This window comes from Rattus norvegicus, chromosome 7, assembly GCF_021556685.1.
Source record: "Rattus norvegicus strain SHRSP/BbbUtx chromosome 7, alternate assembly SHRSP_T2T, whole genome shotgun sequence".
NCBI lineage: Eukaryota > Metazoa > Chordata > Mammalia > Rodentia > Muridae > Rattus > Rattus norvegicus.
Genome location: NC_141540.1, coordinates 128,027,333 through 128,053,087, shown reverse-complemented (window position 1 = coordinate 128,053,087; position 25,755 = coordinate 128,027,333). Strand labels below are relative to the sequence as shown.

The 25,755-nt window shown below is 47.1% G+C and overlaps 1 long non-coding RNA gene across 1 annotated transcript in view; it reads left to right on the top strand.

The window, feature by feature from the left end:
* Positions 1–4,048: 4,048 nt before the first annotated feature.
* LOC108351522 (uncharacterized) overlaps positions 4,049–25,755 on the top strand; it is a 47,844-nt gene continuing 26,137 nt past the window's right edge. Inside the window, exons 1-2 of the long non-coding RNA XR_015626164.1 lie at positions 4,049–4,206; positions 21,674–21,727. This is a non-coding gene — a long non-coding RNA (uncharacterized LOC108351522). The remainder of the gene's footprint in view (positions 4,207–21,673; positions 21,728–25,755) is intronic.

Here is a 25,755-nt window from a genome sequence, read left to right as displayed (position 1 = left end):
TGGGGTCTCTACATAGCTGAGTTCTTATCTAAAAAGCCAGAATCTTACCCTGTTGCTCCCAATAGTCCCCTGCTGCAGTGTGAGAGGCCATATGGACAGAAGAGTTATTTTTGGAAAGTAGGACTGTGTTTAATACGTTCTCTATGTTAGCGCGTTGGAATGCCAGACTGCCTAAAAATACCCCAGTTGAGACGTGCTCTCAATAAATAGAGGAATTAGCTTGCTTTCCATCGAGTTGCTTCCCCCTGGTCACTGGGCTTTCAAGTGTTCTTTGAACTGGCAAGCATACAACTGAACCCTGAGGACACCTAGCAGGGCACCTAAGACTTTGAGCTACAGTGACAAAGTATCTGGGTCCAAGCCCTGTTCTTGAAGTTCATCTGTGTGATTTCAGGCAGGTTCTGAAGTTCTTGACACCTCGGGCTTCTCTCTTGTTTTTGCTTCAACTGCAGGTGTGTGGCTGACTTTGACGTTCTTATTTACATGCTATTTACATATTTACTATGAAGGCCCATGTCCTCAGCCACCTTTTGTGTGTGCATGCACTATTCTGGCAAGAGCATTTAAAATCCTCCCTGTTAAAGAAAATTTCAGCCTACAATAGGATATTAATCACCATAGTCTCATATTGTGCATAAAAGCTGTGCACCCTTTCACCTTCCTTATGAGTGACTTTGTAATGGTGAACGTGTATCTCCACCCATTGTACCCCACTGCTTCTTATTTCTGATTGTTTCTCTGTCTTTTGTCTTTTTCTTTCAGAGTCTGTGTAAAGACAGCTCACGTAGTGCTTTGGACTTTGCATCTAGAATCTCTCGCTTAACATGATATTCTCTAGGTTGATCCATGCTGTCGTGAGTAGCAAGATCCCGTTTAAGAGCTGAACAATAAGGCCCATGTCCTCCCTCCTTTACCTGCCCACCTGTAGATGGATAGCTTGGGGTTTGTGTGTCTCCGTTCTCACACCCAAGGGCTGCAGTAATCATGTAAATATGGGCATCTCCACAAGAGGCTGGCATAATTTCTGTTGAGAGTACCCACAGAATAGGATTGTGGGGCTATATGAAGATTCTCCATTAGAATTCTTGAGGAGCCTCCAAGCTCTCCTTCCTGACAGTGGTGATGACCTCATCCTCTTTATCTGTACTGTGCAGCTGACTCCGTAGCTGCCAGAGGGACCATTTGTCCAGTATCTGAAGCAAAGTTAGCGTTCACCATGCATGTGTTCACAGGTTAAGAGTAATCATCTCTGCAAGTGGAGATTTCTGCTTCTACATGACTATGCTAACTACATGGAGGCAGTCTAGTTACCACTACCCCAACATACACCCAGACCAGCACTGGAATGGACTAGCTGGGAGGGTCACACAGTTTACTTATTGCACTCCTGTATGTATGGTAAACTGTACAGGCATTGTCGTGCCTTCCTGTCCAGCCCAGGTAGATATTGGTGGAGTCTTTTCCCATCTTAATTATTTGCTCCTCAGGTATGCCTGAGGTCACATGAATATTGTATAGAAGGCAGGCTTTCTGGTGTGACTGTCGTCTGGTGTGCAGAAGCCTTGTCTGTTAATGAGGGATGGACTCCTAGGGAGTCTGGAAGAGCCCACACTTGCTTATCACACACCACCTTAGGAGATTAAGACAGTCACACATTGGAAAGACACTCAGTTTAGAGCAAGGAGTTGGGGTGCACGGAGCAAGGGAGGTTGGGGTAAGTGATGTGAAAGGATCTGGAGGAACAAAGTGACCCATTCAGATGCCTCAGTCCCCTGGAAATTAGGACCTCTGGAAGTCACAGAGACAGGCCTCATTGTTCCTGGTCAGGGAGGGGAACCAGGGCTTTGCTCTGCAGTTCCATTGGCTCAGCTGTCTGCCAACATGACAGACAGGTTGGGACTTCTGTCCAGACCAGAGGTGGAGTTGGTTCTGTCCACACAAGCTTACAGAGAGTGGGTGCTGCCCAACGAGATCCAGCTTGTGAGTGCAGTTTACTAAGTACCTGAGCAGGGGGAATCTCAGGCCAGCTCTGCAAAGGCAAGTAGGGAGGTTGACAGAGCACATATGGGCACAGTCTCTGAGTTGGGGAACAGAGAATAAGAATGTCAGCCTGCCTGGGCCTCTTGGAAGTTAACTTCATCAGCACCACAGATTCTGAGGACCGACAGCATTCAAACGGTTCTGGAAGCCATACCCACTCAAGCTCATAATCTGTGTCTTGTTAATGTGCACCAGGGTAGATTCACCATGCCCCAGGCCAGAGATGCCTATTGAAGGGTCTAGGCAGACTGATTTTGTTTGCTCTGGAGTTTTGGGATGGCAGAGTGGTTTCTGCTCTGGAGCTCAGAGGCATGAGGTTAGCCTGGTTTATAGCCCAGAACACAAGGCATTGCTGTGGCTGGCTGACACCTCTCCCTCTTATTCCCAGGTCAATTTTTTGTGACCTCGGAACGTTAGTAGATAATAGGTACTCAATGGATACCCAGCAAGGGGTGGCTGTGAGTGTGCCTAATGACAAAACTCAGGCCTTGGACCTTTCTGCAGCCTCTGCATGCATCCATGACCCAAATGTAGAGAACACACTCCCTCAAGACAGGGTGCATACCTACCTTAGGAGCTCAGGGCCCAGAGCTGCAGCTCAAGGCTCAGGGTTGGGGCTCAGGACACTGGATTGCGACTAAGAGCCTAGCTAATCTCAGACTCAGAGTTCTGGCTGGCACTCAGGGCCTAGAGTCAGGACCTAAGGGTGGGGACTCTGGCCTTTGGTTCAGGCTAGCAGCAAGCACATTGTCCCTTCCAAGCCTCTGAACTCCTCTCTCCTTCCAACTCCCTTTCTTGGCAATCAGATTCTTTAGTATCTCCCTGTCCTTAGCTCCTGGCATTGAAATCCTCTAAGATTCTACTGTGTGAACCAAGGCTTTCTTTCTAGCTGTTCTTTACCTCCCAGCTCTCGTGGTCCAATAGCTGTGTGCTCAAAGCTATAAACCAGGCTATCTATACACCATGCCCACTTGTGTGTGTGTGTGTGTGTGTGTGTGTGTGTGTATGTGCGCACATGTGCGCACGCTGGGGTGTGTGTGTACCACACCAAGGACACTCCTGTATCCCTGGCTCTGGCCTTTGCAGTTTCCAAGGACCATGTAGCTCATTCAGTGGTAGCTGCTGTTTTGAAGGACCAGAGAGTCAGGGATGAGTTTCACTTGTCCTCCAGTGGGGAGCTGATCTAGGCTAGTTCCTCACTGATGGAGCACCTGGCTGTAGAACTTTGAGAACCAGAAGCCACAGAACACATGATGCTGGAAACACCAGGGACTCCAGAGCTTCTGAGAGGCCATGACGACCTGAGCCAGTGTGACTCAGCAGTTAACCTGGGGCATCTTCCATTCTTATCCTCTTACTTCTAGGCTGGAGTTTCTATTTTCACTGAGTCACTGGTATCTCTTGTTTTAATGCCACTTATGCACAGGTCCTTGGCCTATGGCTACTCTCCCCGTCATTAACATTTCAGAACAAACAATTGTCTTCCCTACTTTCCCTTTCTCATGGGACCACCCAAGTCCCTTCACCCACAGGTGGGAGCCTTCAGAGGCATCTGGAAGTTTTTCCTATGCTCTGGGCACAGGAAATGACCTCAATGTCAAGACCCCCACTTTGCCAGGTGATAGGACAAATCCAGGGGATGTCATGGTGTTTGTTCTATGTGTCTAGTAGGAGTGTGTGTGTGTGTGTGTGTGTGTGTGTGTGTGTGTGTGTGTGTGATTGTGGCAGTCTGACCAACCCATTATTATAGCAATTAGAGTGGCTATTCAAGACCCCCAGCTGCCTTCATTCATATCCCCAACCTTCATGACTGTGCAGATATATTTGAGACTAAGCCATCTCCCCATTTTTTTCTTTCCATGCCACATTCAAGTTTTTAGAAAGAAAACTTGGCCTCGAACACAATCCTGTTTGCAGGCTTGCTATTTTTACCAAGTTCATCCTATTCTTAGTTACTTTTAAAAATAAAGTTGTCAACGGCTTTTTCTTCCCCGGTAACATTTCCGCCACTACCAAGGATGTTAATGAACTGTGCATTCAACCCAGGAAGGAAGAAGCAAGGCGAATGAGGGACCCGCAGCCCTCTCCCAGAGGAGAGTTCCAAAGAGAGATCTGTCTGTCCGTGGGAGTCGCTGTCAGGGGAGAAGCTGCCTGTGACTTGGGAAGGTATGGAACACTTCCAGCTTGTCAACTCTGAGGATTTTAGTGAAAGTGGGTTTGAAGGATAAAAGACCTACTCCAGGCTGGGGGGGGGGGGGAGTGGAGGAGTGGAGGACTGGAGGAGTGGAGGGGGAAGTAGTGATTCTTATTGCAGCTTTCTGGAGGCAATACTGAGGTTCCGTGTATGTGAGGGAGGATGAACCTAGTTTAGCCTAACTCCTTGGAAAGAAGTTTGGAGAGCCCAGCTACAGACGCTCACCTGGCACAGTCACCCTACAGTCCCCATCTTGGCCAATTTTTCATCATGTGTGCTGGAGTCATCCTGTAATTAGGAGGACAGCTTCTAACGACTTCCTTTAATCGGTGAGGTGATTCTTTGACCAAATGAATTATCTTTTCTGAGTCTCATTTTTATTCTATTTAGTCAAAAAGTGACAAGTCTTTCCTCACCTACTCTATTTCCATTCACCAGTTCTCTCATTCATTCATTTATCCATGCATACATTCATCCTGGTTGCAGCCCCTAGACTCTGAAAAGTAATTCAGCACACATGTACAGGCAAGACTCTGGGTGCCACTTAGGTGGGAGAGAAGGAAGGGAACCAGGTTTTTCAAGGAGGAAGAGCAAACCGGGGTACAGTCCCAAAGGTGGACCTGAAGGCAGCTGGCATCACTCAACCAGGCCACCTTTATTTAATTCTATTTATTTTTGAGTCAGGATCTCTCACTGTCCTGGGCTCACCAAGTAGGTTAAAAAATGACCAGTGAGCCCTAGAAGCCACCTATCTTCACCGTATCAGGGCTAGTATTACCTACCATGGCTGCTTTTCCTAAGTATGTTCTGGAGATCAAACTTGAAAGGCAAACGCTTACTTGATTCAGCCCTTTCCCTACCCCCACGTAACGAAGTTTAACCAGAGTCAGCTGTGCACCCGACACTCTTCATTCCCAATCTCTCAAACAGGCCAAGAGATACAGAGCTCCCATGATGCTTCCCCAGGGCATAGACCCAGAATTTCCTGAAGCAGAGACAAAAGATGCTGACCCCTGGTGCCTCACTGTCCTCTACCCTTAAACTGGTTCTCAGACCTGCTGTGTGTCACTGAATCCATGTGCAGGAGGCCCTGGCAATTGAGGATATGGTTCTGAAGGCATATCTGTTCTGAAAGGACTCCCATGACAAGTCAGGAGATCTAGACAGCTTAGCCGTCTTGTATGACAAGGCCACTGACAGCCACCTGTCACCTCTCAAGGCTCTCTGGCACAGTGTTTGATGGCTGAGGAAGAGGAGATTGACGTTGTCAGACAGGTCACATGAGACCTTCTTACTGTCAAGCACAAGCCTGCTGGGGCAAAATAAGTCTAGATAGAAGGAATATGGACAGCCAGCAATTTTGAACTCACTTCTCTGGACTTAGCTGTGCTCCAGAAAGTCTCTTGGACAAAGCTATTAGTATTCAGGGCTCTGAGATCATAGTGAGCCATGGGACTTTGACTTAGTGTGGATGGTCACTCCTGTGGGAACATGCAGATCAGCAATACTGCAGGACTCCTTTGAGGGTCAGGCCAGGTCATCTTTGGTGGCCACCATGCTGGTAAAGAATGACTGAGTTCTAATATTATGGTTTTGTCTTGAGATGAACTGTCAATAATGCTTCTGCCCTCTCAAACTGCCTCATTCTGCAAGGGGCCTCAGAACGTGGGCGCTCCATCCTTAGGGGATCTGGATCAGGACAGATTGGCCATAGGGCAGTAAGAACAGAGCCTGGGAGAGATGGCCCATGCCCCACAAAAGAGTAAAGGTGAGAATTTTGGGCATAGGTTTCCATATGCCCAGAGAACAGAAGGGCACAGGATGTGTCTAAGTCTGTGGGGTCACTCTGCCCTGAGAGCTGTGGCTCTCCCCCTTCCTGGTTGAGCTCCTTTGACTCTGCAGCTGGTTCTTGGTGATCTTCCTGGGACAGGGGTAGGATTAGAGGTAGGTGGGTGGGTTCCATCTATGAAACAACAGGTTAGCTTCTTTGCCAGCTTCATAGGTTAGCCCCAGAGGTCACCCAGTCCCGGGTCTTCAGGTCACTAATGGGACCTGGAGATTGGTGGCAGCCAGTGAATTGTCATGGGGCCTAAGAAATGATAGGTATAAGAATGTAGGGTCTGTACCAAGTGTCAGGAGTCATTTCCAAAATGATTTATATAGGCAATGCCAGCCCTTCCCCATGCCGAGCTCATCTATTCATTCACAGGATAGAGAAACTATAAGGGCTAAAATCAGCCTGTAAGACCCAATTGCTCAAGGACAGATAACTTCCCAGAATGCTGGAGGTTGTTGACCTGTAAGATAAGCCACATGTTTTTATTTCAATAAACAGGTTGGTTGCCCCAGTCACACAGGATGTGTTTGATCACATATCAGCGGGAGGTACTGAGGCAGGAAGTCCATGAGGATGTATGCTTGCCCTCATTGGACACCAGCAGGAAGTGCCATAGCCTTGTCTGTTCTACCTTTATGAGCACCTGACTAATATAATTCAGTGTTATGCTCTGGGAATCCCAGGTATGGATCTGTCCAGTGTCCATCTTCCTGGATGATTTAATACAGCTAGTATTATATAATAAAGTTAGTTTTAATGGAACAATGGTAGATTTGGTCTTACTCCTCTCAAATTTTAGATTTAACAAAACTCCTTAGCTCTCTGCCCTAGTCTAACAATCTACAATCCCCGGCCCTATTCTAGGTGCTGTCTTATGATTCCTGTTCTGGAATATTCTGATCCTCACCCTCTCCTTTTTAACCCACCCACCACCAGTTCTCCTTGTACCATCTCCACGGCAACCTCTCTCAAGAGTCAGAGTATGTGAACGAGACAGGTAGAAATCTTCTGGAGGTTTGGCTACAAATTGGGGGTTAGGGGGCAGCCCTGAGCTTATGGACAGTGATTTTTTTCCCTTCCTCTAAGAAAGGACATTGAGGTCCCTTTTTCTTTGGCAAAAATAAGCCCATATCCTATCCTGGAGGATGTGCTGATCTACCTGGATTGCAGCCTGCTTCCTGCTGGGACCTGTACTGTAGAACATAGCAGACAGCTATGGAGACTCCCGGGGCAGGCAGACTACACAGGAAGCTATTCCCAGCCTGCCTTCTGGTAGGGACAGTTCCTGTGGTCATTTGCACCAGGGGCTCCTCTGGACGCCCTCCATACCTCTAACCAAGGCTTGGAGCTATTCCTGCTTTGCCCAAGTCCAGGGAAGCTTTTGCCTGGTCCTAACTTTAGCATCTCCCAGCCTTTACTCTGCACAATGCCTGTGAAATTCTAGATGGCAAGGGTGCAAGAGTGAGGTCCTGAGTAATGAGGGCTGGGGTCCATAGTCATGTGAACACAAGGGTGCAATCCAGGGTGGTGGGGTGGGTCCTTGGTTGTTGGGGATAGAGGTAGTGTTGGTGAGTTTGGCTTTCCCCCTCTGTTGCTGTTGAGGAAAATGCCCCTTCAGTGTGCTATCTCCTCTCTCTAGACCCCCTTGCCGTCTTCCTAGAATCTCTCAATCATTTCTGACATCTGTCTGTCTGTCTGTCTCTGCATCTTCTGTGTGTCTCTCTGTCTCTGTATCTGTCCCTGTCTCTGTCCCTGTCCCTCTCTGCCTTTCTGCCTCTTCCTACATAGCATGCACACATATATATATTCACATGGACAAATCCACTGCCACTCTTACAGCCATCCTCACCAGACACAACTGCTATCATAACTTGAAGCTACCCCTGGCTTAACCAAGTGACTGGAACCAAAAGGACTTTGAGGCATTTCATGATCTGCATGATGGCTCAGAACTGACTCCTTCTGTGTCCCCACTCACAGCACCCTTCTCCACAGCTCAACACCCTGACCTCCCAGTGAGAGGAAGGTCAGTATTCCTGATGCAAGGCAGTGAGGTGGGTGAGGAGAAAGGGGCCCAAGTGTGCTGCAAGGAAGTGTCAGACACCCATGAGGGCTTGGCAGACATCTGTGTTTGACAAATGGGACCACTTAACTGACTGTGCCTCCCTTGCTGGCCCAGTCACCTACCCATAGAGTCTGGAAAATGGAAGTCCTACTTTCCTGACTGATATGTACCTTTCACAGGCTTTGAGGCGACAGAGTCAAACAGGAGATGTTTAATACTCTTCTGCCCAGCTCGAGGGGGGAAATCAAAGCTTCAAGGCAGCCAAAGTTCACTCAGGCTGCCCAGAGGTTGGCTGCCAAGTTACAGAGGGAATGGTACTGGATTGGAGGAAACCCCACTCAGGGCAGAGCCTGCCATGTTGATGATCCAGTGAGAATGCCCAGTCTTGGAAAATGGAACCAAGCCCCCCTGGGCCTTGGTGACTCCACCTTAACCTCTGGTCTCCCAGCCAGGCTGTGTCATTGGCCTGAACTGAAGGAGACCAATTAAGAGAGCTGTCATCTCCCCTGGCTTCTCTGATGGATTTGTCTAGGCCAGAACACGAGGCCATAAGGAGGTTTCCTCACAGAGTCTGTGTGGCGACATCCTTCGCGCCCTGCTTCTCCAAGGCTGCAGGCAAGCACATTTTATTATTTCATGCTTGCCTCTTCTATGAGAGAAAAATTCTCAGAAAAGTGTGATCCAACAGCACTGCTATGTATCTGGGGAATTCTGAGGACCTCGGGTCCCTGCTGAGCTCATGGGGTAAACTGAGGAAGTCAGGGCTTGGGGTAGGGCAGTAGGTGGGAAGCAGGAGCCAGAGCAATACTTCTGAAATGTGTGTGTGTGTGTGTGTGTGTGTGTGTGTGTGTGTGTGTGTGTGTGCTTGCGCACGCACTCACATGCATGCACATGCACATATGCATGTATACTTGTCTGTATAGAGAGATGCAGAGACACAGTTACTACAACACAGTTCCTCCAGGGCTGCAGCATTCAGTGAACTTGCTCCGTGGTCTCCTGGTTTGACCCTAAAGATATTGGATCTCAGAATCCTCTGCAGGAGTGAAAGGCTGAGCCTAAAACATAAGGCTTGGCTGAGAGCATGCCTGCAGTTTGCACAGTGAACACTGACCCATGCCTCTGTTGGCAGAAACCCCTTCTCATATCTTATGCTTTGAGTCCTGGGCCTAGCATGCTTCTGGCATGGTGCCATCACACACTGGGAACAAGACATAACCAGGCCTGTGTGGGGTGGGGTGAATGGGGAATGCTTGACACCGGCTCTAAACTGACATAGTCTAGAAGCCTCAGAGCATCCCTGAGGCCTCCTGCGAATTTGGGCTTGCAAAGGTCATTGGAGATGGTAGGGTACAGGCATGGTCCCTCCTATGCTACTACAACTCATAGGCTGGCCTTTCTTTGGCTCTGCAGTATAACCCAAAGTAATGGGGTTAGGGCAGGAGAGAAAAAGGCAGACCCACCAGAGTCTTCGGACTCTACAGGGCCTTTCCTGAGGGCTTCAGGTACTCCATGCTGCCACAGGGAAAAGATTGTCTTGGCTAAAGTCAATTGCACTGAGGAGCAAAGACGGAGCCTGGAGCTTCAGTTGCACTTCAGTACACCTGAGGAACCTTTTACAAAGGAGGCAAGCTCTAGGGAGGAACACAGTACTGTTGCCGTCTCCTACCCAGGTAAAAGAGAACCTAGTGTTTCTCTGTTCTATTCCATTCCAAGTGGCAAAGGATAACAGGGTCCCCCTGGGACTTCTGAGCCCCTCTATACCTGGCCAGCAGCTAAGAGGGCCAAGTGAAGACTCCTTCCCATGTGAGAGCCCAGCAGAGCAAAGCATAGATCCAGAAGGTGAGTCTGGCTGAAAAGACAGCAGCCAGCATCCCTCAGTGAAGGTTTAAATAAGTGAATGGGTGGCAGATGCAAGACTGGTTACCAAGGGCAACCAGGATATTTTGGGGACATCTTTGCTTGGCAAGGGTGACTTCTAAGAGAGTGAGCGTGTTGTCAGGGCCCTGCACCAAAGCACTGGTGACAGAATGGAATACATTGCTCCTCCAACTCCTCCTTAGCCACGCCCCACTCTGGGTCCTTCTCAGAGTGGGCTCAGCAGGAGCCAAAGCTAACCATAGAGGTGGACAGTGGGTGCTGGTCAGAAGGATGTGGTCGACAATCCTGATCTTAGACAAGGCCTGCCTAAGTTCACTGCTTGCTCCGGGACACAGGATCTAATGAACTCCATTTCTGGACCAGGACTATGGATTGTACCGCCTGGGCTGGCATCACACCTACACCCTGGGGGAGGCACAGCGGCAACCTCAGAACTCATACCTCTGTGGACATCTCCTAACTTGCTCATCTCTGTGAGGAGTGCGGAGTGATGTTCAAAGTGGGAACACTGTCAGATTCATTCTCCCTATGAAGGCAGGCTGAGTGCGGACTGTATTCCTCCTGCTTCCTGTGGGGTCATCTGTGAAAGAGGTGCTTCACAAGCCAACCACTTCAGAGGGACAGCAGGATCCCGAGGGCATATTATGAGGAGAACAGCCATCTGAAGGATAGCATCCTGTACCAGGGCACTGACTAAGCCTGTGGAGTCAGGGTAGGCTCTGGGAGCTGACCCATCCCCTACCTTCTCAAGCCTCTGGCCAATTGAGCCTCTTCTGTGCTGATCTTCAGCTTTGTCTGGCCCCAGACCTCTTCCTTGATGAAGGTCAGGCCCAAGTCATAAAGGTGTTTACACATAAACAATAGTTCCTCCTGTCCCAAGGATGAAGCACACTCTGGGGTGTAATACTCAGCTCCCTGAGATGACCAATGTGGAGCTAGCCTGTGGAGAGCTTTGTTCTGCTGAAAGATAAGAAGAGACACCACAATGGACCCAGTCACTTCTGTGGGAGTCAGAACTGTTCTGTGATGGGTTCTTGTCTTTTCCTCACTGACCCCTGATTCAGGGTTATTACTGCTCTACCTCTCCACAAGTGTTAGAGCATTCGTCTCATCATGGCTGTTCTGTAGTTACCCTCTGTCAAGGTCAGATGTGGTAGGAAAGGGTTAGTAGATGTGCCCAACTGCCGGATGTGTCTACAACTTGTGGCCCATTTGCCCTTTGATTCAATGATCCCACAACCGAGCTCATGATCTTCTCATTGGCTGTTGACTTTGCTGCCTATCTGCTGACATCACCATGGCCAGGTCCTATGATCATTAAGTGCCCATCTACTCTTCAGCTACCTATGAACTCTGCCACTGGCCACATTCCTTGCAGAGATCTCTGTAGAGAGGGTATGACAATGTCAAGCTCTCCCCTTACTGCTGGGTAGTCCCCTGTCCCCAGTCTTGTAAGAGACTGGACCCACAGACCTGAACCTGCACCTCAACCTGTCCTTTTCCTCCCGTATCAACATGGCTGCCTCATCTGCACTTGCTTATCCATCTGAGATGTTCCTGCTGCCCTGAGTAGCCAATGTGCATCAGCCTCAGAGGGATGGGAATCAAAGTCCCTTGGAGGTGAAAACAGGAAGAAATGGGTGCCAAGGCTTTCCAGCCAGGGCACTGGATGAAGATAGAGAAAAACTGAACTGTGTCATGTGACAGCCATAGCTGTCACCCTGAGCTGTCACATCCTGGGTGTCTCCAAGATAGCTGGAGGTGGAAGTCAGAGTGTGTGGAAGACACCAGAGGCAGGTGATTGAGGGAGGGAAGAGTTGGTTGAAGGCAGAGGCCTGGGTGAGATTACAAGGTGGGGCACAGACACAACCTGACATGCAGGAGGGGAAAGGCCATGATGTCTGGAGGCTCAGAGCTTCTGCTTAGGTGTTTGGAGTTTGCCAAGTCCTATCTAGTGTATTCCTGTGTTAGCTTAGCCCCTCTGGGTAGCAAAGGGCAGCCATGGCATAGATGTGAGCTGTCATCAGATAGGTATGAGAGCAGAATGGAGAAGGCCTCAGCCACCTGCTTTGAGACCTCACATGCCCTCTCCTGACTTCAGAAGAAGAGTCATGTGGACAATCTCCAAGCCAGGTCTCCACTGGCTGCATCCTCTCCTTAGTGCTTGTAGCCCTACATCCCTTATAACCCCCACGTTCCTGGGATTTGAGTTCAAGCCCTCCCTTTGTCCACTGCAAGTGGAAGAGTTCCTTTGATGCAACAGTTATTTTGTCACCAACCGTGAAAACTGAATGTTTTAAAGAAGAATGCAGGTCATCCTGGGGGACTCCTGAAGGCTTTGGACTTAGAGCATATGCTGTGGTGTGTAACGGAGAGGCATCAGTCTCAAAAGCAAGGCTGCTTACTTTCCTGGGATGTGAGATGCACCGCTCACTCTGGACAGCCACTTGGTATGGGGCAATGAGCAGTGTTCAGTGTTTCTCCTTGTTCTTAGAGAGTCTGTAACTGGCCAGGCCTGTGGAATTGCTCCCAGTGATGGGTTAGGGAGGCCTATAGTCAGCAGAGGGAACTTCTCAGGCTAAGATTAAAAGGACAAGTTGGCAGAGTGCAGGAGTCACTCAAGGTATCCCATACTCCACTGCCTTGGCCTTCCATTCTGTTTTACGTGCAGGGACCTTATCCAGAATTGGAGTTTCTCATAGCCCTGGTTGGCATGATGGTACAGTGAGAGATGGTCCCCTAGGAAGTCTGGTTCCTCACCTTGGAAAAACTCCACTCAAGAAGCTCAAGTCAGTCAATGTATAGGCCACTTCATACGGTGTGGGGACTGAGCCACCACATAGGAACTGTGCCCAGCCCCTCCGAGAAGTTGATGCTTAGCAGAGCTCCATTCTCAGGGTGGACACCCATCTGGTCTGTCATCCTGGACATGGAGAGTGGACACGCAGCACCTGTCACCTGGCTAATAACCCAAAATAAAGCAGAAGAGGGTTCCTCTTTGACCTTCTTCTCTCATATTTAAAACATCAAGGGAGACTTCATCAACGAAATCCTAGCTTCTGTCAAGTTCATTTTGTCCGACAGTTGCTCAGGGGAACCAAGTGTGGCTTCGCCGTCAGAGCCTGGCGGGTTTTACAGCAACGCGGCCCATTAACACTTGGGAGTCTTCAGACATTAAGCTAATGAGACACTTGGCTGAGCTAATACCACTTCTGAGTGAGAATCAGCCCCAGGCATGAGCTGGTGATGGACAGAGCCTGGACTCTACCCTGGCATCAAGGGCGGCCTGGCTGGGGATTAGTAAAAAGAGCGGGGAGAGCCGGAGTCTTTGAATGTTTATTAACATGAGCAAAAGGACTCAGATCCCTTTGGGCTTTAATGTCTTTGAACTTTTCCTTGCAAGGAGATCTTATCTTTAGAATGAGCTCTTCCCTGGCATGCTCCTTATTGTAGAAGGTTTGCATTCCTGTGCCGTGGCTCTGTAGGCCTGTAGCATTCTATTATGAAATTCCGTTGAGTCTCTGTCGCACTTTGCTACGGAAATATCTGCACATCGTCTGTACTTTTCTTTACAGAGCCAAAGAGGGGTAGTCACAGATGAATCAGCAGGGTGGCAGAGAGTAGTATGGACTTGCCACTCTGTCACATAGGGTCCCAGCCCACATGGGCCTTCATGGCTGTACTGGCTGGTTTTGTGTAACAACTTGGCATGGGCTAGAGTCATCAGAAAGGAAGGAGCCTTCGTTGAGAAAATACACCCATGAGATCCAATTGAAGAGCACTTTATCAATTATTAATCAATAGGGGGAGGGGTCAGCCCATTGTGTGCAGTGCCATCCCTGGCCTGGTGGTCCTGGGTTTTATAAGAACGCAGACTGAGCAAGCCATGGGAGGCAATCTGGTGAGCACCACCTTCCATGGCCTCTGTATCAGCTCTTGCCTCCAGGTCCCTGCCTTGTTTGAGTTCTGTCCCAACTTCTTCCGATGATGGATCTAGAATTGTAAGCCAAATTAACCCTTTTCTTTCCTGCTTGCTTTTTGGTCATGCTGTTTTGTCAAAGCAATAAAACCCTGTATAACAATGATCTAACAGTGTCTGAGGGATGGACGCAGGTGACTACTATGCATCCTCTGGCTCAAGGTCCCTAAGGACGTTCCAGCAGTGATTCTACTGCAGTGTCTACTACAGCTTCTGTGTCATGTGACAACCAGACTAAGAAGCTTACTCATGTAAGTTTCTTCAGGGTTGGTCATTGGATAACCTAAGTTCCTTATTGGGTGTTTGGCAACATACCCCTCAGCTCCACCACACACTAGACTCTCTGCAGGCTTTGAGTGTGGCTCCTTAATGAACAAAGAGGAGACAAACACACAAGTCCAAGATGGAGTATGTAGTGTCTTTGAAACTTGACTTCCAGAGGGTCATCCTCTCATATTCACAGGATTCTAATGATTAGATAAAGCTACTTTGCCCAAATCACTCTTTTCTGAGGACATTACAGGACAACGACAAAAACCAGAAAGCAGGGTATCATATAATTATCTGCCCAGCAACAATTAGAAACACACTGTGTGCACTTTGTATTAATCTAGTTTAATTGATTGTATCTTGGATGTTTCAGATCTTCTGGGGACAAAGTCACTTTCTAGAATCCTTTGTGGTATCAAGAAATGACATCATCTTGTGTGCATGAATAATAGTAGTAGTAGTAGTAGTAGTAGTAGTAGTAGTAGTATGATCTCAGGGGTCACTTTGCTGATAGGAAGTTGACTGCTATGGTGGTTTGAATATGCTTGGCCTAGGGAGGGTCACTATTAGGAGATGTGGCCTTGTTGGAGTAAGTGTGGCCTTTGGAGTCAGTGTGGCCTTATTGAGGTAGGTGTGGCCTTGTTGGAGAAAGTGTATTACTGTGGTAGTAGGCTTTGAGACCCTCCTCCTAGCTGTCTGACAAGATCTAACACTTTTGGCTCCTTCTTCAGCACCATGTCTGCCTGGATGCTGCCATATTTCCTCACATGGTGATAATGGACTGAACCTTTGAAACTGTAAGCCAGCACCAATTAAATGTCCTCTATAAGGGTTGCCTTGCTCATGGGATATTTTCTTAGCAATAAAACCCTAACTGAGAAAACTTCTGTCTCTAACAGGGGCATGAACTGGAAAGCTGAGATTCGGGGTTCTTGTCTGTTGTCTTTCTGGATCTTTCTCTCCAATTGCTTCTCATTGGAGGTCTGCCTAATGGGGGAGTTGGAAAGGAAACTACAGGAATGCTCTCAGTTATTGGTGCAGTAAACTTCTTGTCCTGTTGGCTAAATGCTTGACAAGCAGCAGCTGAAGGAGGCGATGTTGGTTTGGGCTGATGACTTGAGGATACAGTTCATCAAGATGACAGAAATGGCTTGAGACTATGGTGGTTGGAGCCTGGTTGCATCTCAGAAAACCAGGAAGCAGAGAGAAGGGTATTTAGCTGGTTTTCTCTTCTTTTAGTTGTTATTTTTAGCCTGGTACAGTAGCAGTTTGGAAGGTACCTCCTGTTTTCAGGGATAATCTTCCCTACTCAGTGAATTCTCTCTAGAAGCACATGTGCACGCACACAGCTCACTAGTGTCCTGAGTGCTTCAAACAAGTTGGAAATAAAAACTAGCTCTCACTCTCTCATTATCCAGCATAGTCACCCAACATCTATTCCCTTCCATGATCTTCTCTGCCCAGTGCTTTGGGAGGGCTGAGCTGACAAGCCTTTCCTGTAGACTCCCAGGGAGAGGACTTCAGGAGTCACTGGGAGCTGCCTTATCTCATGGCTGGCCGGGAGCTGGAAGGTTCACTGTTTAGTTTATGCTGCCCTGTGGGAAATTCTCAATGAGTTCTAGGACATAGGTTGAGTGTCAATTGGAACATCTCAACAGCACTGGAGTCTGGGTAGAACAGAGGAGGACCCCTGACTCCCAAAGTCCATTGCTTCATGGGCAAGGGGGCAATAATCCTAAATGGATATGAAATATAACTAACAATTGTGCCTCCAAGAACTCCTGTGATGATATCTGTGTATGCATGTGTAGGTTACATACATATGTGTGAGTGTGCGTATGTGTTCACGAGAATGAGTGATCATGTATACATGTGTGTGTAAAAATTTGTCTGTCTACACAGAACTCTGTTTCTTCATGGGGTAATCAGAAGGAGCTTTTAAAATAATGTGATACTGGGGGATGGAAATATTTCTGTGGTTAGAGCACTGGCTGCTTTTGCAGAGGACATGGGTTCAATACCCAGAACCAACTTGGTGGCTCACAACTGCTGTAACTTCAGGTCCAGGGGACCCAATTCCTTCTTCTGGCCTCCTCTGGCACTGTACGCATAGCATGCATACCACATACATGCAGGTGTGCATAGACATGCATACAATAAGTAAGTCTTAAAATAATGTACTGAAATTAACACCTGGACATGAGGAGTTACTCATGAAATTCCCATGTGACCTAAAAGGAGTTCCAGGAGTGAGGAGTGTGCAAAAAGAATGTCCTTGGGCATAGCATACTTCTTATCTAGGAGCTGGGCTTTGCATGGAGGTACTGCGGTCATTGACTTTACTGATTTCAAGAGCTGGGGAAAACTGTGTAGATTTTAAGTCTGAGAGAGAGAGGGAGGTCTAGAGGGAAAATATAGTTGGTGAAATCCCAATAGAGTGGCCCCCATATGGAAGTTTCTGGTATTTCCAGACCCAGGATGGCCATCTCTGCAGGTTGTACGGTGCAGGGGTACACCCAGTGAAGGCAGGCAAAAGGGCTAGCCTGGGATCAGCTCTGTGTACAACAGCTTCGAGTTGCCAGAGGAAAAGCAGGAGCTGGCATGGAGAGGAAGCCACCTCCTGCACTGGGGGACGCGTCTTTCTAGGCTGGGTTTTGGGGCAGTGTGTCCTACTGTGTGAAAGATAACAGTCATTGAGATCAAATTCTGCCTCGAGTAAATGGACATGGGGAAAGTGGAGACTTTCCCTTATTAGGGGTGACAGCAGGAAGTGATTGCTGCCTTGGACCTTAGAGGTCAGGCTTCTTAACTGGCTCTGCCCCACCTACAAACAGAGTCAGGATTCTTTATGTAAATAGGAAGAGTAAGCTGGGCAAGTGAAGAAACCAGGAGCTCATTATCCACTTTGCAGGTATGGGGGTCAAAGTGCACATTCCTAAAGTAGAGATCTTTTCTACGGGCTCCCCTCAGCTTTGCTTTGTAGGGATGAAGATACTCAGGCAGACCCTGAGCCCTCTCTTCCAGAGCCACCAGCTTAGGGCCTATGACCTTGAAAGAGTGGGTGTAGTTTCCTTTTAAGGAACTCTCCCCTGAGATTTCCCATCTACACTTAAATCCCCATGGGCATGGACTTGTACCCAAAGAGAAACCTGATTTTTTTTTTATGGCAGATGTGACCACAAGGTCAACTTAAACCTGAGTGTCTAACCCCACAGGAGCATACCAAAGGATTAAAAAAAGAAGTTGCATAAAGGGAGCTAAATCTGAAGTTCCAAACAGGAGACTCAAACTGTTTCATCTACAACAAGGAAGAAAGAGACAAGTTACCCAAGGGAAGGCTAGGGCCCTGGGGAGAGTCAGGTCACTGGTTGATGTGTCTTGGATGCCGGACCAGGTGATGGCCAGGCTGGCGCTCTTTATGAACAATTCTCCACTCAGGAGAAAGTGGGCTGCCAATGGGGTTTGCTTCCCTGCAGAGTGCTTACCTATTTCAGCCTTCTCTAAAGTCCACCACTTTCTTCTCTGGAGGAAAAGCATTTGTAAATTAAAGATGGCTACCGGGTACAGCAAGGTAATGACAAAGTCCACAGGCTGATGGAGTGCCACACACAAAGGAGTCCTTAAAGACACAAATCTGAGATCATGGTGTCAGCGAGGCTGTGCTTCCTCTCCAAACACATTCTAACAGGAAGCTCCCGCCCAAATCTCCCTGTTCATGGCCTAAGAAACTGTCTTAGTTGCTTTCTTGTTGCTGTGAGGAGACACCATGATCAAGGCACCAATAGAAGAAAGCATTTAATTGGGGGTCCTGCTTACAGTTTCTGAGAGTGAGTCCATGACGATCATGGTGGGCAGCACAACAGCAGGCAGGCAGGCCCAGAACTGGGGTAGTAGTTGAGAGCAGAGAGCTTACATGTTTAGAGGACACGCATGACACGGACTTTTTAAACCTCAAAGCCGACCCCAGTGACATCACTCCTCCAAAAGTAGAGCACAGCCTTTAATCCTTCTGAAACAGTTCTACTACCAATCATTGAACAAGCATTGGGGCCATTGCTATTCAGACCACTGCAGGCCTTGGCACGCCCTTTTTTGCTTGTCTGTAAGTTGTGCTGTATTTTCTGTTTCTCTCTTCTCTGTGTTTCATACATATGTGAGCTGTTGTGCTGAGGACACCTCGATGTCTCAAGAGGGTCTCACTTCAATATCTGTTCTACTTTTTAAAAACTTTCATACATGTATATAATTGTACACTAAGCGTATTTCCTCTCTCCTTCTTGATTTCCCTTTTCCTGCTTCCCTTTCCTGTGAGTTCTTTTGTCCTACCAGTTTTTCTTCTTTTTGGTGTCAGATAGATGATAGATAGATATGATTTTATGTATCTATAAAATCTAGTGTCTTAGTCACTATTTCTCTGAAAAGACACCATGACCAAGGCAAATGTTGTGAAAGAAAGCATTTAATTGGGGCTGGCTTACAGTTTCAGAGATTCAGTCCATGATTTTCATGGTGAAGAACATGGCGGCATGTGGGCAGACATGGTAGCTGAGAGTTCTAGGACCAGATCCAAATGCAGTAGGGGGAGAGAGAGAAGAGAGAGAGAGAGAGAAAGAAAGAGAGAGAGACAGACAGACAGAGACAGAGAGACAGAGAGAGACAGAGAGACAGAGACAGAGGCAGAGACAGACAGAGAGACAGAGACAGAGACACAGAGAGAGACAGAGACAGAGAGACAGAGACAGAGAGACAGACAGAGACAGACAGAGACAGACAGAGACAGACAGAGAAAGGGAGAGGAGAAAGGGAGAGTAGGAGAGGCAGAGCCACTGGACCTAGCTTAGGCTTCTGAAACGGCAAAGCCCACTCTCAGTGATGTGTCTCCTCCAACAAGGCCACACCTCTTAATCCTTTCAAATAGTGTCACTCCCTGGTAACTAAGCATTCAAATATATGAGCCTATGGGGGGCATTCTCACTCAACCCCACCTCCAGGAACCACAATGAGAGACACTGGCTTAATGCGCATATCTCAGAGTCATATCCTCTTTCCTGCAAATGACACAACTTCATTTTTCTTTGTGGCTGAAAAAAAATCCACTGTGCATGTATACCACATTTTCTTTATTTATGTCTCTGTTAATAGACACCTGGGTTGGTCTGGTCCCATAAGACAGCTATTGTGAATAGCGTCTCAATAAACACTGGCATGCAGGTGTCTTACGGAGATGCTGGCTTGGAGGCATTTGGGTGGATACCCAGATATAGTGTGACTGGGTCATGTGTTAGAACTATTTTCAGTTTTTTTTAGAAACATCCATACCAATTTTGGCTGGGATATTTCACCAGTTTATTTTGATATTTTTAAAGTATATATTTTATGTGTATGAGTGCTTTGTCTGCTCTGTGTAAGTGCCCCATGTGTATGCAAGAGAGTGTTGAAGTCCCTAGAACTGTAATTAGGGACAGTTCTGAGTCACCATTTGGATGCTGGGAACCAGACCCATGTCCTCTTCAAGAACAATAAGCATTCTTAAGTACTAAGCCATCTCTCTAGGTGTGTGTGTGTGTGTGTGTGTGTGTGTGTGTGTGTGTGTGTGTGTGTGTGTGTGTGTAAGGGTGCCAGATCCTCTGGAACTGGTTACAGACAGCTCTGAGCTGCCATGTCAGGAGATAAACCTGGATCCCTAGAAGAGAAACCAGTTCTCTTAACCACTGAGCTGCCTCTCCAGCCCCCTAATCACAGTCATAAAGATCTCTTCAAAGTTCACATAGTTTATGAAGTCAGGACCCTCTGCTTATAGTGAGAACCATTCAATCCACTGTGTCTGGGAACAGCTAGGGGCCGAATGATATCCTATAACACAAACCCAGTACCTGGGCACCAAATGCCTTGTATCTTTCATTAAAATGGCACTGGATGGGAGAAGCCCTTCTGTGTGGTCAGGGTGAGCGGGTGTGTTAAGCATCAGATCCTTCATCTGCTTTGGACGATGTACTTGATCAGCTCAGTGCCCACGATCTCCACGCCCACTCTACAGCCTAAGCCCCTTGGCGCTTAGCTACTGACCGGTACGGCTGGGTGCCAGCTTTTCCTTCTCTACCTCAGCAGGTAGCTCATTCTCAGGTGAGGGAACGTTGAGCATCAGAGGCAGGAGCTTCTCTATCCAGATTCCCAGAGCTCATGCTTCCAGTTCACATGCTGGGTATTGGTCAACAGCGACCGGTGTACAGTGCTGCTGTTGGGTGTTTGCTCAGAGGACCGTGCTATGAACAGGTACAGCATAAGCTAAGAGTGGAATTTATCCAGAGCAAAGGTTAACTATTTAGGGGGAAGAATCAGACTTTTTAAGAAAGAAGAAAAAATGATTATTTTCCTTGTTACTTATTTAAGTACACTAACTTAGTTAAGTCTTTCTGATATCCCCTTGAAGGGTACCTGTATGTTTTATGCACGGGGGGTGGGTCTGACCCACAGGAAAAGACTGCAATCTTCTTACCAAGCCTCTCTTCTGCACCACCGTGGAATACATGCCCTGTCGCTGTCGCTGCCTGTACCCTCAGTGGCTGTGTGTGTGTTTGTTTATGTGTGCATGCATTTGTCTATATCTATGTATATATGTGTGTATGCATACGTGTGTGTGTGTGTGTGTGTGTGTGTGTGTGTGTGTGTGTGTGTGCATCTGGAATTTCAGGGCTCAGTAGTCATTTCCCAGTAAATTACCACAGTGAAAGAGTATTTCGTTGTTGTAATAAAATAGATTGGAGTTACATGTGCTCATCATGGAATTTAGCATCAGCAGCTCTGAAAGCTGCCACAACACAGAAAATATCCAGAGGCTTAGAAATAGAAATTAAATTTTAAAAATCATCCTGCTTGATGGAAAGGGGGCTCTTTTCATATGAAGCTTCAGGTGATCTCACGATTAAGATCATTTGTAAATTACATCTATTCTCCCAGATCAAGGTACCGATTTGAGATGCAGACAGACATAGGTATTGGAATTGTGCAAAAGCCACAAAGCCAGGTTAGAATTCTTGCGAAATTCCACCAGTTATAAGGTAAGCCAGGGGAGACAGTGGTTCACCTTTATAAGATTTTCATTTGAAGGAGTTTTGTTTTGTTTTTTGTTTTGTTTTGTTTTGTTTTGTTTTGCCATGCTTTGGAGGGAGAAGAAGCCAGCAGCCATGTGTGAGGTCTCAGGAGGAGCTGTGGCCACTGCTACTACAGGTGGGTGGTCAGGGATGTTTGGCAGGGGCTAGGTGACACTATCCACCGAGGTTTAGGACAGGTGGGAGGAGATACAATATTGTTAAGAGCACACTTTTCCAGGCGGGAGATAGTAGTGCCCAGCAATTGTGTCCTAAGGCAAGTTGAAAAGGAACAAACTATGTGTGTGTTTTGTCCCAGGATTCAAGGGAAGCCGGGTAGGGCTGGCAGTATGGTCACTTCCCAGAGCTAAAGGTGAGTAGAGTGTAAAACTACACGCAACAGTTCCCAGTCTTCCTGATACCGTGACCCTTAAATGCAGTTCCTCATGTTGTGGTGACCATTAATCATAAAGTTATTTTCCTTGCTACTTCTTATAACTTCAATTTTGCTACTGTTATGAATCAGAATGTAAGTATCTGATGTGCAGGATATCTGATAGGTGACCTTTGTGAAGGGGTCATATGACCCCCAAAGGATCACAACCCACAGGTCAAAAACTTCTACTTTAAAGCAAACTATTTAAGACACACTTGTAATCCCAGCATATAGGGCGGGAGCAGGAAGATCTCACATTTGAGGGCCACTTGGGTTACATTGTGAATCCTAGGCCATCCATGTTTCCATAACAAGACCCTGTCTTAAAAACTAAACTAAATAGGGATGGAGAAATGGTCAGTGGTTAAGAGCACTGACTGCTCTTCTGGAGGTCCTGAGTTAAATTCCCAGTAACCACATGGTGGCTCACAACCATCTGTATGAGATCTGGTGCCCCCTTCTAGTGTGTCTGAAGACAGCTACAGTGAACTCATATAGAAAAACAAAACAAAACAAAACAAAACAACAATAACAAAAACCCCAGTAAACCAAATAAGACAACCCCTTCACTAAAGCCCTTTAGTGTCCAAAGGAAATTGTATCCTTACTCTAAACAGAAGACCAGCTTTATGTAACCTAGATCATGACTGTGACTAAGTTGATAAATTACTTGCTTAGTATGTCCAAAGCCCTGAGTTTGAATTCAGAACCAAATAAACTGGGCATGATGGCACAAAACTAAACTTTCAGTCTTTAGGAGGTAAGGTAGGAGGATCAGAAGTTTAAGTTTATTCTTTTCTATAGATGATTTGAAAGCTAGCCTGGCGTGCTGGCTAGTCTTATGTTAACTTGACACAAGAACTAGAGTTATCTGAAGGAAGGAACCTCAACTGAGAAGATGCCTCCACAAGATCTAGGTGTAAGACATTTTTTTTAAATTAGTGATTGATGGGGGAGGGCCCAGCCCACTGTGGGTGGTGCCATCCCTGGGCTGATTCTGGGTCCTATAAGAAAGGTTAAGCAAGCCAATAAGCAGCACAGTTCTCTAGCCTCTGCATCAATTCCCGCCTTCAGGTTCTGGGCTGCTTGAATGCCCTGTTTGAATTCCTATCCTGATTTCCTTCAGTGATGAACAGTGATGTGGAAGTGTAAGACAATTAACCCTTTCCTCTCTTAAAAAAGTTACATTTGAAATCAATCTGTGATTTCACAAGGTCATCACACTGCACTAAACAAGCCAGATTTTGGAGAACAACCACACACATAGATGCACGCGCGCACACACACACACACACACACACACACACACACACACAGAGATCCATTCACACACAGTCACATGCACACACATAAATCCATGCACACATATAAACACATGTGCACACACATACACATAGTTCCATGCACATGTGGGCATACACACACATCTAAAGATGCATCATTCACCAATGCACACATAGACACATGTGCATAGGCATATATGTGCACACACATATGACATACAGTGGAAGGGAAACTTTTTGGGACAGGAAGAGTCCTATAGAAAGCAAGGAACAGGAGATGGGGTGGGAAAGACCGTGGCCAAAGTTCACTATACCTTTGGATAGCTGAAACCCACCATTTTTGAACAATAATTATACAGTGATACAAAAAGTATTTTTAAAATGATCAAGCATCCACAACTGTTGATATGCTCAGACTGGGGACCAGAGATATGTCCTAGGGCTCACAGACTGGAGGAGGAGTGCTTGGTGACATCACATCAACAGGGAGATCTTCTTCATAGCAAAAATGGGCAAGAAAAAAGTTAAGCCTTCCAGGAGCAACTGGCATCATTTTCAATTGAAGTGGGGGTGCTCAAAGTATGGATTTCATTGACTTAATGATGAATTTGCAGTCAGAAACTGGTACAACAGCCAAGATGCTACTAATAAGGCCTTGCTCATTATTACCTACAGGAAAAAAATACCATTCCACAAATACCAGTTTGCAATGTGCTAGTTCCTGCTGCCAACTCCGTGTCACTCTTGTTCCATGACATAGAAGGAAACACTTTCAAAAGAGGGCTTTATGAGAAATGTTGGCACTCTCTGCTTTTGAATGAAAGAGCCTCTCATTTGCCCTTTTCATAGGCCTGGTAAAATACACATTGGACCTGAACTTGGGGTTCCTTAAAAGTAAGATTCCTGGATGCTCTGCAAAGAAATAGAGGAATAGCATTTTAACAAGAAGTACAGTAAGAAGGAGTTTGGCAAAGGTGGGGGGGGAGATAGAGAGATGGTCCAGTGGTTAAGAGTGTGCACTGGAGTGATTCTGGATTAATATTTTTGAGGTGTGTGGGTGTCCCCATCCCTCAACTGGGGCTGTGCCTATCCACTAGATATGGTCTTTACACGTTCTGTCTTCCCTTCATTAAGTATTTCAGCTAATGCCCTCCCTGTTGGATCTTGGGAACCTTCTGGGTCCCTGGCATCTGGGACTTTCTAGTGGCTACCCCCAGTTCCCCTTACCCCACTGATACTCTCCTCCTTTCAAATTCCTAACCCTCTGTACTTCTCCCCCATCTCCTCCAAAATCTGAACCTCCCCCCTTTTTCCTCCTCTCTCCCTCGAAGATCTTTCTCTCCCTCTACTTCCCAAGATTATTTTCTTCCCCCTCTGAGTAGGACTGTAGCATCTACATAGGCTTTGGTGTGGTCTTCTCTCTTCTTGGGTTTCATATGGTCTGTGAGTTGTATCGTGGGTATTCCGAGCTTCCTTTCTGCTAATATCCACTTATCACTGAGTACATACCTTATGTGGTTTTTGTGACTGGGTTACCTCACTCAGGATGATATTTTCAAGTTCCACTTATTTGACTGCAATTTTTCATGAAGCCATTGTTTTTAATAGCTGAGTAGCACTCCATTGTTTAAATGTACCACATTTTCTGTATCCACTCCTCTGTTAAGGGACATCTGGGTTGTGCTGCCTCACCTGGAGAATCCATCCCATCTGCAGACACCAAACTCAGACACTATTGCTGATGCCAAGAAGTGCTTGCTGACAGGAGCCTGGTATAGCTGTTCCCTGAGAGGCTCTGCCAAAGCCTGACCAATACAGATGTGGATGCATAGAGCCAAATATCAGACTGAGCATGGGAACCCCAATGGAGAAGTTGGGCAAGGACTAAAGGAGCTGAAAGGTTTTGCCACCCCATAGGAAGAACAACAATATTAACCAACCAGACACCCAAAGCTCCCAGGGACTAAACCACCAACCAGAGTTGCACATGGGGGAACCCATGGCTCCAGCTGATTATGTAGCAGTGATGCCTTATCAAGCATCACTGGGAGGGAAGCCCTTGGTCCTGTGGAGGTTCAATGGTCCAGGGTAGGGGAATGCTAGGGCACTGAGGCAGGAGTGGGTGCACGGGGTGGGGGGGCACCCTCATAAAGGCAGGGGGAGGGGAGGAGATAAGGGTTTGTGGAGGGGAAACTGGGAAGAGGGATAACATTTGAAATGTCAATAAATAAAATAACCAATTTTAAAAGAAAATTACCACAACTCAGAAGACAAGAAGAAGAAGAAGAAGAAGAAGAAGAAGAAGAAGAAGAAGAAGAAGAAGAAGAAGAAGAAGAGAGGAGGAGGAGGAGGAGGAGGAGGAGGAGGAGGAGGAGGAGGAGGAGGAGGAGGAGGAGGAAGAGGAGGAGGAGGAGGAAGAGGAGGAGGAGGAGGAGGAGGAGGAAGAGGAGGAGGAGGAGGAGGAAGAGGAGGAAGAGGAGGAAGAGGAAGAGGAAGAGGAAGAGGAAGAGGAAGGAGAAGGAGAAGGAGAAGAAGAAGAAGAAGAAGAAAAATACTGCTCTAACACGCATATTAGGTGGCTCACTACCACCTGCAACTCCAATGTTCTCTTGTCTCTATGGTCATCTATATTCAAATACGCACACGTATTTATTTTTTTTAATTTACAGAACAAAGACAGTG